Genomic DNA, 13,047 nt, shown 5'->3' on the forward strand with positions numbered 1-13,047 from the left:
TTCCTCCAATTAGATACCTACTGACCTTTAGCACCCATTTGCTTCCTTTTCTTCCCTCCTCTTTCTTCTACAAAGGCCTCCTGCTTTGGAAATGAGGCATACCCAAGGAAAACAGGTCTCTGGCTCAAGGGTGGGTCCCTTCCATGCTGTCAGATCTGATTCCTTCCCTCCCTTCTCCTTTTGTCTGTGCCCTCTGATCATGTCGCCCTCTCTTCCGCCTTGATTCCTGCAGGGCACCTCTCTGCACACAGCCCTGAACAGCAGAAAGCCTAGCTGGTGCACAGACACCCCTCCCTGGGGAGGGAGGGCCTGAAGCTCTGACCTCCTGCACCCAATAGGAGCTATAAATGCCATAGATATGCCCACAAGAAGAAAAGAAGAAAAATAGGAAGTCAAGCTGTGGAGCTCCCTCCAACCCCCCACCCCAAGGCTCACCCTGGCACTGGCTGGACTTCAGTTCTTTTCGTGCAATCTCATTTTCTGTCAAGGCCCTTCCTTCCTCTGGAACCCAGGTGTTCTAGATGACAACTTCCCATGTGGATCATTTCAAGATGAAAAGAGGAAAAATCTCTCCTGCTTTCTGGTTCCTGTTTCTGCTTCTCTTTGTAGTCCTGGGACACAGTGAGTGACTTATCAGTTAATGAGGGAGAGGGTTATGGAGATCTCATAGAGTCTGAAGGAGACAGGGGTTCCCTGCCCAGGCACGATCTTCTTCAGAAACAAAGATGATTCACTCTTTTGCCTATTTCTGCAAAAGCCAGTACTGACCCCAATTCCATTGACCATGACTCTGATGCTACCTTAGTAGCAAAGCTCCATTCGTCTCCCCCAGCTCTGTGGCATGAGCACAAGCAGTGGGGACATGAAGGGGGTAGGGTGGGCTTTGTCTCACTTTTCTTTGTATCTTGGATAAATGTTTTGTTTTTAACTGGAAAATTCTCGTTCCAATAGCATTCTTAATTCCAAATTAGAACTAGTTTCTGAGTCTAAAGTCAAGTAAAAATACTCCTTCCTCAAGTGCTGCCTGATTTCAAATCCATGTTCCATACCCTCAGAATTCCCGATAGAAACAAACTGGAGGGTGGCCAGTGGGGAGCCAGGGCTCTGGCAACTGTTTTGGTGGTGGTGGGAAAGGTAATAGCCTGAGGGACAAGTGAATCAGGGCTCCCTTGTGATTCCTACTGTCTGAACCGGTTCCATTGACATCTGCCTGTGATTTCTTACAATATCAATGCTTTTTCCTTAATTATGAGAGACCAGGTTAATCATCTTACCTATTTCCTTTGCCTTTACTATAGGATAGCGCATCAAGAAGAGGGAGGTACAGTGTTGAAAGGAAAGGTCTAGGTTGAATGATTTGGAGGATTTTGGGGTGATTTTCTCCTTTCTTCCACAGTATACACCTGTTTCTCGCATCCTATTCTGGACTCGCTTCCTTGCTCTGCTCCAGCGATCCCTCCTTCAGTGTTCTCTCTTTTTCTTCCCCTTTCCTGTGGCTTTCATCCCGAGTGTTTCAGCTGTTGTCTACCTACCAATGACTTCCAAATCTACCTCTCGCCTATCCCAATCCCTAATTCCTGTTCTAGTCATCTGATTTTAAACAATAATCTCTTTACTTCAGATGGATCATTCATGTAGTCATTCAACAAACCGTTACAGAGCTCCTGCTCTGGGCCAGGCACTCCTGCATGATAAGCCATGGTGAGGGGTCGTGCACGAAAAGCCAGCCCCTGCCCTCGGGGAACTCCCGGACTACTGCAAAAGACAGACACAAATAATATTTTATTCTAAAAGAGAGCAAGTGTGCAGGGTGCTGACAGACACCTCCCCATTTGCCCACCGCCAGATTTATAAAGTGACCCACCATCTCCCCTGTAAGCCCATCACAGTGGGTTAGCAAGGATCAACCACTCATGTGGGTGCTGGGCCCTCCCCCCTCCTGCCGTCTCAGGGGCCTTGCTCAGTGTGTTTCTCCTTCTCCTCCCATCTTCTTTCCACTCTGCATTTCCTAGATCCTTTCCAACAGCATCCAAACAAGCTTGAGTCCAGTGCGCATGAGTGTCTCCCAGGGAGATCATGAAAACCCAGGTTTCCAGGCACTTGCCCCCGCCGAGATCCTGACTCCATAAGCTTGGTGGGCTGGGGTGGGCTGAGCAACCCCTCAGGCGTGTGATCACAGAGGTCCCTGGACTGAGCGCTGTTTGAATAACATCCACCCCAAGGCCCCCCCACGTCACTCCCCTGCCACAGCCTCTCCCTTGCTCTCCTTCGTCACCCCCTTCCTGAGAGTGCGCCCCGCATTTGCTGCTTCCACTTCTCACCTCCCTTCACTTGCTTAGTTTATTTTATTAGGTACGGTAAATAGTTCTGAAAAAGCAATAGTCCTACAAGCCTTCTAATAAAACTTCAGTCCCTGACGCCCTTTCTCTGACTGCTTCTCACCCTCGAGTCCTGCTCCCAGAGTTTCTTCTGGCATTTACCTTTGCATTTCTAAATAACAATCTTACACTGATATTACTTGCTTTTTGGTTGAGCTGTTTTTCTTGCTTCAGGCATGATTTATTGACTATTAGAAATGAAAAGGAATATTTAGTTTGGACCCTCCCCCTGCACATCTCATATTCCATCTCACATTCTCCCCAATGAGTGTATCACATTTTGGTGTTAAATTAGTATTTAGTGTTTACATTATGATAACTATACAAGTAACATTTATAGTTGGTCCATATATTGTGTTATAATGACTTCCCTTTCCTGTGCATTTTTGTTTTTCTAGGTATTAATAATAGCCTTCCTTGGTTTTCTTCATATATATCATTAATTCATCCTGAAACCTCCACTAGAAGTATCAATTTCTTCTCCATACACATGAGGCAGTCTATCAATTTAACTTTTTTCCCTGAGAAATCCCATTTGGAAGCATCTGGCTAATCAATACTGTTTCTCTCTAGGCCTGCTGCCCAGCTATTGCCTTACAATTTGCCATCACCAACATTCTAGAAATTCCCTTTTCCCTCTTGTGGATTCCTATATTCTTCTTTCTTGCTTTATTTTGGAGCACCACTGCCTCTAGAAGCTTCCTGAGAGAAGGTTCATGAGAGAAAATTGTTTTAAAACTTTATGCACTATTAGGGTAGTGCTAAGTTGTTATAACAAAGAGATCCCAAAAGTGACTTTGAAAAATAAACAAGTTAAAAAATAAAATGAAAAAAATATATCTCTCTCCCTTGTAACAGTCCCAAGGTGAGTATTGTAGGGTGATGGGGGCTCTGCCATCTTCAACATGTGGATTTCAATGTCATCATCATTTAGGCCCCCACAAAGGGTAAAAGAGGAGTGTTTTGTATTATTCTATGATATGGCCAGTCAAGGTGCAGCCACAAGAGAAGAGGCTCAAGAAAAAACAAAGTTTATTATACTCACCCATCCTAGAGACAGGGGGCACAGCGTGCCATGCAGGGCCACATGAGAAAGACACCAAGGTAGTCAGGAAGCAGAAGACAGAAGCAAGGAGAAGGTTTAGACCATTTCTTTCATTGGGGTTTCTGCAGGAAAGGCAAGGCAGGGCAGGATGAACAGCTGAGGATTGACTAGTTTGAATAATTTCTGCAGGCTTTGGGTTATAGGGGGTGGTCCTTAGTTGCCTGGTACCTGGTCCTGGTATTATTAAGGCAGAGGAATATTGTTTCTTGGAGTGTATGGGCCAGATAGAGGAGGTAGGGTTCTGGATTTTAAAGACATGCTCCTGGCTGGGTCTTTTGCTATCTCTACAAATTGGCTAGCCCTGGAAAGGCAGTCTCTCCCTCGCCAGAAAAGTGTGTTGAGATGTCAGAACATCACATTGTGTACAGGTATTGAAAATCACACTGCACCCCATAAATATGTACCCCATAAATTATTATGTACCCATAAATTATTATGTCAATTAAAAATAAATTAACTTTTAAAAAGATGTCAAAACATTGTAATACACAGAAAATAAATATATATATATATAGAGAATATAAGCAATATAAATCAAGGAATAGGGATTTCCTCTTAAGCTAATGAAGTGTAAATTATATATATTCCTTCCCTTCACAATCCTCTGACCAGGGCTGAGACATGTAGCCACACCGGGCTACAAGAGAGGTTGGGAACCATTCAAAATTTGTACCCTACAAAAATGTCCAATTAAAAAAATCATTTGACTAAATTAAAAATTAATAGTTGATTAATTTAAAAAATAATTAACTTAAAATGAATTAATTTAAAAATTATTTGTTTATTTATTTATTTATTTTAAAAAGAGAGGCTGGGAAATGTAACCTATCCATGTACCCAGGAGGAAGAGGAAAATGGATCTAGTAGTCTGTAGACCTTATATGTTTGGAAATATCTTTATTCCATCTTCTCATTTGATTCATAGTTTAGGTGGTTATAGAATTCTAGGTTGGCTACCATTTTTCCTCAGAAAAAAAGGCATTGATCCACTGTTTCCAGATTCTAGATTGTGAAGTCTGATATCATTTTGATCACTTATCCCTTTTAAAAAGACCCATTTCTTTCTCTGGAAGATTTAGGATTTTTAATAACTGGTGTTCTACAATCTTATGATGTGGAGCTATAATGTGAATTCTTTTTTCACTGTTAGGAATCTTTAGAGTTGAAGGTCATGTCAGTCTGTTCTGGGAAATTTTGTTGCATTTTTTTCTTTGATAATTGCCTCCCATTCATTTTCTCTGTTCTGCCTTTCTGAAAATCTTATTATTTGGATGTTTAGCCTCCTGGGCTGACACTCTAATTATTATTATTATTAATATTATTATTTGTATTTCTTTTTCTGTCTCTGTCATTTTATTTTTCCTTTGGGGACATTTCCTTAGCCTCTAAGGTCCTCTATTCATTTTAGTGAATTTTGAAAATTTGGTGGGTTTTTTCTTTTAAATTTCAAAGAGATCTCTTTGGTTTTTTTATGCATGCTATATTTTCACTTACCTTGCTGAAGACATTTGAAGTTGTTTTTGCTCTCTGTATTGTCTTAGTTGTCTCTGAATTTGCTCATAAGGATGTGTTTCTTTCAGTCTTTGTATTTCAAGTTAGGGATGTTCATCAATTATCTGGTGATCCCAGAACGTCCTTCGCATTTGAGAATGAGGCATTAAGATGATGGCTGGAAGCTCTGTGTGCAGGGGTGGGGCCAGTTAGCTGGTGGGCTTAGCTCTAGGGGAACTTGGCAGACACATGGCAGCTTTCATTGGGAAGACCCACAAAATGTCATGATCTGTGGGTCTTTTCTAGCATGGGCTAATTTCTTTCCAAAAGAGGAATTCTCTAGATTCCTGCCTAGAGGGCATAAGCATAGCTACCGATGGTCTGGAAGTTGAGTAAGGGAAGAGGCAATGTGGGTTTTAGAGTTCAGGGTGAAAGCATTCACTTAATTGTATAGTTTTAGTACAGCTCCTCAATCCTACCCTCAGCAGCACCTGGTATCCCTGGTCCAGAGCTTCTTTGGTTTCAATATCTCTAGAGATAAAACCCCTAGCTCATGTGAGGGAGAGAGGTGTACTCACCTAACAACTCCTACTCAAGTAGAAGAAGGGACCTGGGGCCGAGGTACCTACTGCATTTAGCCACATAGCACACACGTATCTTCAGAGGAGCCTATCCAGGATTCCGCAGAATAAATAACTCACCAGTGGTTGACTCATCCTCTCTTCCGATGCGGGCCTGTGTGGTGTAGCTTTCTCTGTTGGAGAGTTACGCTCATCCACCTTCTGTCTATTATCTTAAAAAAAAATTATATCTACTCTGCTATTGTCATCTTTCCATTTTCTTTGTCCTTATATAGCTGTGTCTTTTGTTATTTCTCCACTTTTGATGCTTCTGTGAAATCCTTAAGCCTCCACGCACACTCATCCATTCTTTTGCTCACTCCAGCTGGAGTGTACTCCTCACGTAAATCTGTTCTCAATAAAGTAAATACCTCCATATTGTCCCCCATCCCAATGGATCCTCCTCAGGCCCCTTCTTATTTGATCTCTCTGCAAAAGTCAACTCCTCCAGCTTCCATATTTTTCTAGAGCTTCTCTATTCTCTTGGCTTCCTTGATTCACCATTTAGAGTTTTCTTCCTACTTTACTGGCTGCTCCTTCTCGGTCTCATTTATCAGTTTCTCCTCCTCCACCTGACATCTGAGTAATGCAGTACCTGGGGCTTTCTCCAGCTATGCTCTCTCCTGCAAATGATCTGGCAGCCTCGTGGCTTTAAATACAATCTGTATTTCGATGACTCCCAACTTTGTGTCTATCATTCTGACCTCTCTCCTGAGATCTAAGCTCAGGCATCTAACTGCCTACAGATAGTATCCTGAATATCTAATAGGCACATAAAGTTCAAAATCTCTAATATTTCCAACTTCCACTTCACCCTTATCCATTCAAGTAAGTAGAACCACTATCCAACTCTTTGCTTAAGGCCCAAAGCTAGGAGTTGTGCTTGACTTCTCCCTTTTCCTGTCATCTACCACATACAGTCTTTCAATGCATCCTGTTGATTCTGCTTTTCTAATTTCAAGACATAGCTTGAAGGTCAAGGGTTCGGATCCCTGTACTGGCCACCTGACAAAAAAATTTTTAAAAAACATAGCTTACAGTTATCCACTTAATTTTATCTCCCCTGCTTCCACCCTAGTCCAGTTTTTAAACCAATTTTCTGCTTCCACTCCTGCTCTTCTATGGTCCATTTTTCCCACAGCAGACTGAGTATAAGCTTTTTAAAACATAAATCAGTTTGTCTTTTCCTTTTTCTTTCCTTCCTGAACAATTAAGTCCTAAAGTCATTAGGTGGGACAGAGCAAAGCAGGTATCAATGGTGGAGAGAAAAGGAAACAGCAGTGGCACAGAACAGGATAAAGAAACTAAACTAGGTGAGGAGGGTGTCCCCATGGAGTGGCAGCCTGGCATGTGGTGTCAAAGCCTTATGAGGGTGAGAAGGGTATTCACACAGTGGGGTGCAGGGAGCATAGCTCAGCATGGGGAGCTGAAAAAATTAACAGAATGTAGGTGATTTGTGGGGCAATATCACGTGTCTACCATAGATGCAATTAAAGTTCCAGAAAAGGAGTGTACAAAAAAAATGTTTGAAGAAATAATGGCTGAAAAAATTTCAAATTTAATGAAAATTATACACTCAAGAACTCAATGAATCTCGAGCAAAATAAATTATACTAAGGCACAATTTAGTCAAATTGCTAAAAATCAGTGATAAATAGGAAATCTTAAAAATAGGTGGAGAACGGCTGGCACATTAACTCAGTTGGTTAGAATGTGGTGCTGATAACACCAAGATCCAGGGTTTGCCTCCTACACTGTTGGTGGGACTGTCAAGTAGTGCAGCCATTATGAAAAACAGTATGGAGTTTCCTCAGAAAACTACAGATAGATCTACCATACAATCCAGCAATCCTGCTGCTGGGCATATACCCAAAGAAACAGAAATCATCATGTTGAAGGGACACGTGCACTCCCATGTTTATCGCAGCTCTATTTACAGTAGCCGAGAGTTGGAACCAACCTAAATGTCTATTGACAGACAACTGGATAAGGAAAATGTGGTATATATACTTAATGGCATATTATTCAGCTGTTCTATAAAAAAGAATAAAATTCTGTCATTCAGAGCAACATGGAAGAACTTAGAGAAAATTATGTTAAGTGAAATAAGCCAGGCACAGAAAGAAAAATACTGCATGTCCTCACTCACAAGTGGGAGAAAGAAAGAAAGAAACAACAATCAACAATATGTTGAACTTTCAAAAAAAAGGGGAAAGGAACTGTGATTATTAGAGATTAGAAAGGGGAAGGAGGGGGCTTAGTGAGAAATTGGTTAAGGGTCACATTTTGTAAACATGGGCATACTGATTATCCTGATTTGATCACCACATATTGTATACAGGTATTGATATTCAAATCTGTACCCAACAAATACGTATAGTCAAAAAAAAAAGTTCATGGAAAAACAGATGGAGAAGAAAAATCACATTATATAGAGAGGAACAAAGACAAAAATGATAGCAGATTTCTTGTAAGAAACCATGCAAACCAGAAGATAATGAAGGAACATTGTGTAGATATTGAAATAAAATAGATCCCTGTCAACCTAGAATTATACAGAGTAAAAATATCTTTCCAAAAGGAAGGTGAAATAAAACCTTTTTTCAAACAAAAGCTGAAAGACTTTATCTCCTGACGATCTACTCTACAATAAAAGTAGAAGAAAGTTCTCTAGGAAAAAGAAATTTGGATCTATGTATAGGAATAAAGTATGATGGAAATGGTAATTATATGGGTAAAAATAGAAGATGTTTTTCTCATTTAAAATCTTCTAAAAGGAAAATATACTGTTAGAAAATAAAATGAATTGTGGCGCTTATAATGTATGCAGACAAAATTTACCACTATTCTTACACTCTAAGTGAAGAAGTATAATATTACTTGGAGGCAGACTTTAATAAAGTAAAGATGTGTATTGTAAACTTTATAGTAATAACATACACATAAAAAAACAATAAGGATATCTAATAAACTGCTAATGAAAAATAAAATTAGATCATAAAAAATACTCAATCCAAAAGAAAGCAGGAAAAGGAACAAAAAACAGATGGTACAAATAGAAAATAAACATCAAGATGATAGATTTAGACCTGACCATAGTGATAATTACACTAAATGTAAACAGCCCAACACACTCCAATTAAAAGGTAAAGATTGTCATATTGGTTAAAAAAGCAAGCCCCAATTAAATGCTGTCCATGGAAACTGATTTTAATCATAACTATACAAATAGGCTAAAAAGAAAGAGAAGAAAAGTATGGCCATACTATATTTTGGTCAGGCTAACGCCAATCAAAAAAGATTGAGTGGCTGTTTTAATATCGTACAAAATAGATTTAAGGTCAAGTTATATTACTAGGAACAAAGAGGCTATTTCACAATTGTAAAGTTGTCAATTCCAGCAAAATATGTATTAACTGCAAAGGGAGAGAAACAAGCCTGGCTATATCACCTTAATCAGATAATCCAAGGGAGCATCATCAATGATTGGACCCATTGATATTATCTGCCACCTGATAGTAAGCAAAGAGAAGACTACGTTATTACTTCAGTGGTGTTCCTGACAAAGATAAATAATATAAAGCTAATCATGAGGAAACATCACACAGACTTAATTTGAAGGATATCCTATAAAATAACTGGCCTGTAATCTTCAAAAGTGTCAAGGCCATGAAGGTCAAGGGAAGACTGAAGAACTGCACCAAACCTAACAAGACTGAAGAGTCATGACAAGTAAAAGTAGCACATAATTCTGAACTGGGTCAGTTTGCTATAAAACAAAATTATTGGGACAACTGATAAAACTTGAAAGGGATCTGAAGATTAAGTGACAGTAATATATTAGTGTGAATTTCCTGATTTTGATGGTTGTATATGAGAATATATAAGGTACGAAATGATGATGAAAAACCAGGTAACCAAATAAATGCCAAATGATTTCAGGGGAAAAGTTCCTTGCACTATACTTGTTACAAAAGGATTTGTGATTTTTTATTTCAAAAGAAACAAATTAAGAAAAATTAATCAGATTATATCATTCCAATGTTTCTTCATTGTATTTGAAATGGAATTTAACCTGTTTCCCATGGTCTACAAGTCCCTCTCTAACCTCATTTCTTAAAAATGTTCTCCTTCAGTAACTACCTTAAGGCCACCCTGGTCTCCTATCTATTTTGGGATCACATCAAGCTCATTAACAACTCAGGGATTTGTACTTACACCATTGGTATGTGACATCCTTCCCCTAGCTTTTCAAGTGGTTGCCTTTTTATCCTCCAGATCTCAGTTCATTTGTCAGCTCCTCACAGAAGACCTTTCCTGACTGTAATATCTAAAGCAGGACCACCGTTTTCCTTAACATCGCATAACCCAATGTGTATTTATATTCTTTACACATTTTATTTCTCTTCTTTACTAGAATAAAAGGCCATCACTCTTGCTCACAGGGATGTGCTCAGAGTTTGGCAAAATACCAGGTAATATTAAGTACTCAATATCTGAATCAATGAATGAGTATGTAGCACTGAGTATATATGAAAGTGTCACTGTACTACACCTGCAGACTCATCCCTAATCCGTTCCTACCACCTCCTTTGGCCTAGTAGATTATTTCTGGAAACTAGAAACCCTGAAAAACCTTCAGCTCATCCAATGCCGCCATTTATCCTAAACATATTTTATATCTCCAGAGAATAATATTCTTCTATATGTTTCACCTCCATTCAAGATCTCCTATTAAATCCCTAGAAAATCAACAATAATTCTACTACTTAAAAAAGCCCTCCAAAATGTGGCCATACATAAACTATAGAACCTAAGGGCTCGATGTTCCTGTAATAGGATTTGTAGGATTTACCTATTTCAGACAGTCTACTTCATGTCTCTAAAAAGTGACTCACTACCAATTGTGAGTCTTAGCTAAAGCTGTTTACACATCCGACTTTAATTCCAAGTAATTGAAAATACCCAATTGTGGTAATCTTGAGCAGGTGCCATTATCTCTGTGAAGTCCCTAGTAACCAACATTTCTTTATCCTATGAACACCAACTACCCATAACAAAGAAAAACAATGTGTCATATTTAAATGATTTTTCTGTTGTCTTATCATGAATAATTTGAAAAATTAAGGTATAATTTCTATATGATAACATTTGTATTTTTGACAAATGCTGTCATGCAACCACTACTATCATCAAGATTCAGAACATTTCCATCATCCCCCAAAGCATCTCCCTCATTTCCCTATGTTGTTAGCCCCTCCCTTCACTCCATCTCCTGGAAACCACAGATTTGTTTCCTGTCCTGATTGTTTCGCCTTCTCTAGAATGTTGTGTACATGGAATCCTACAATAGGTAGCCTTTTGAGTTTGGCTTCTTTCACAGCAAAACGCATTTGAATCATCCATGTTATTGCATGTATCAGTAGCTCCTTCTCGGTGCTGAGTATTCTTCCATTGTATGGACATACCACAGTGTGCACAACCATTTACCCGTTAAAGGACAATTGGGTGGTTTCCAGGTTTTGAATAAAACCTCTAAAAACATTTACACGCAGGTTTTTGTGTTGGATTACATTTTAAGATTTGACAAGAGTAAGATTAGGCCAAAACAAAGCATTGTTCTGGGAGTAAAATGGAGAATCAAAGGCAGTGTGATTACTGGAGTAACTAAAAAAAATAACTTTTACAAGTTGGAAAGAAAACACAGAGTCACAGATGAGAGGGAGAAATATAAAGAAGGAGCACTTGTATTTTAATAATAAGCCATCCAGGACTACGTGAAAGTATCGGGCTTGTGTAATAGAAAAGAAGGAATAATGTTGATTTTAAAATTCACAGTCACCCTGTCAGCTGAGGCCACCACAGTGTCTGTGCCCACCACACCCTCCATGATAACATCTGTGCCCGCCACAGTCTCTGAGATCCCCTGGCTTTCCACCGCAGAGACTGTTACTACAACAGCCTTCACCACAGCTTCTGAGGTCACCAAAGCCTCAATGACAGCTTCTGTTCCCACAAGGTCTTCTGCCTCAGTCTCTAAAACTGCCAAAGCCTCTACCAAAGGCTCAGAGGTTACTGCAGACTCTACGACAAACAGAGCTTCTACCACGGACTCTGAGATGCTTGTATTCCCCACCACAAGGTCTGTGCCAACCACAGTCGCCAGCAGAGCCTCTGAGACCACTTCTTCTTCTGAGTCTATAGCGGCCTTAACCATGATCTCTCAGACCACAATGTCCTTGAAAATAACATCAATCCCCACCACAATCTTCACCTTAGGCTCTAAGAACATAGTCTATGAGTCTCCCAAGGCTTCCACCACCAACTCTGAGAGCACTCTGGCATCTGCGACATCCTCTGAGACCACTACAGTCTCCTCTAAAGTCTCTGTGACATCTAAGGAGTCTGTGCCCTCCACAACCACCTCGACGCCTGCTGTAACCACCACAGTATCGGTACCCATGACGCCCTCCACCATAACATCTGTGCTAACTACAGTCTTCATCGTGACCTCTGAAACCACCACAGGCTCTAAGATCACTGCAGATTCCACAACCGCCTCAGGGACTACAGCAGAGTCTGGGTCCACTGTGGGCTCCACCACAGCATCTGTGCTCATCAAAGCCTCCAGTATAGTCTCTGATATCATCACGCCCTATAGGACAATGTCTGTGCACACCCTGAACTCTACTACAGCCTCTGAGGCCACCCCAGGCTCTGAATCCACCACAGCCTTCACTGCAACATCTGAGAACACCTTGCTGTCTACCACAGCATCTGTGCCCACCACAGCCTCCACAATAACATCTGCACCCATCACAGCCTCCACGATAACATCTGCATCCACCACACACTCCACGATAACACCTGTGCCCACCACAGCCTCCGTGATAACATCTGCGCCCGCCACACCCTCCATGATAATATCTGTGCCCACCAGAGCCTTCACCATGGCCTCTGAAACCATCACAGGCTCTGAGTTCACCAATGCTTCCAGCACAGTCTCTGAGAACACCATTCACACTGAAAAAACCACAGAGTCCCCCACAGTTTCTGAGACCGTCAGGTCCTCCACTGCAGGATCTGTGCCTGCTGTGGCCTCTACCTCAGCCTCTGAAACCACGACAGTCTCCACTAAAGCCTCTGCGACTAATTCAGGGTCAGTGCCTTCCACAGTTACCACAACACCTAATAAGATAATCACAGCCTCCACAATAGTCTCTGAGACCACCACACCATTCATGACAATGTCTGTGCCAACCACAAACTCCACCACAACCTCTGAGACCACCTTAGCCTCCAGCTCAAACTCTGAGTTCTCCACCATAGCATCGCTGACTATGACGGTCACTACTCCAGTCTCTGAGTCCACCTTGGCCTCTACCGTAATCTCTGAGACCACCTCATTCTCCACTATAACTTCTGTGCCCACCACAGCCTCTACCTCAGGCTC

Source organism: Cynocephalus volans, chromosome 5 (genome assembly GCF_027409185.1).
Source record: "Cynocephalus volans isolate mCynVol1 chromosome 5, mCynVol1.pri, whole genome shotgun sequence".
NCBI classification, from domain to species: Eukaryota; Metazoa; Chordata; class Mammalia; order Dermoptera; family Cynocephalidae; genus Cynocephalus; species Cynocephalus volans.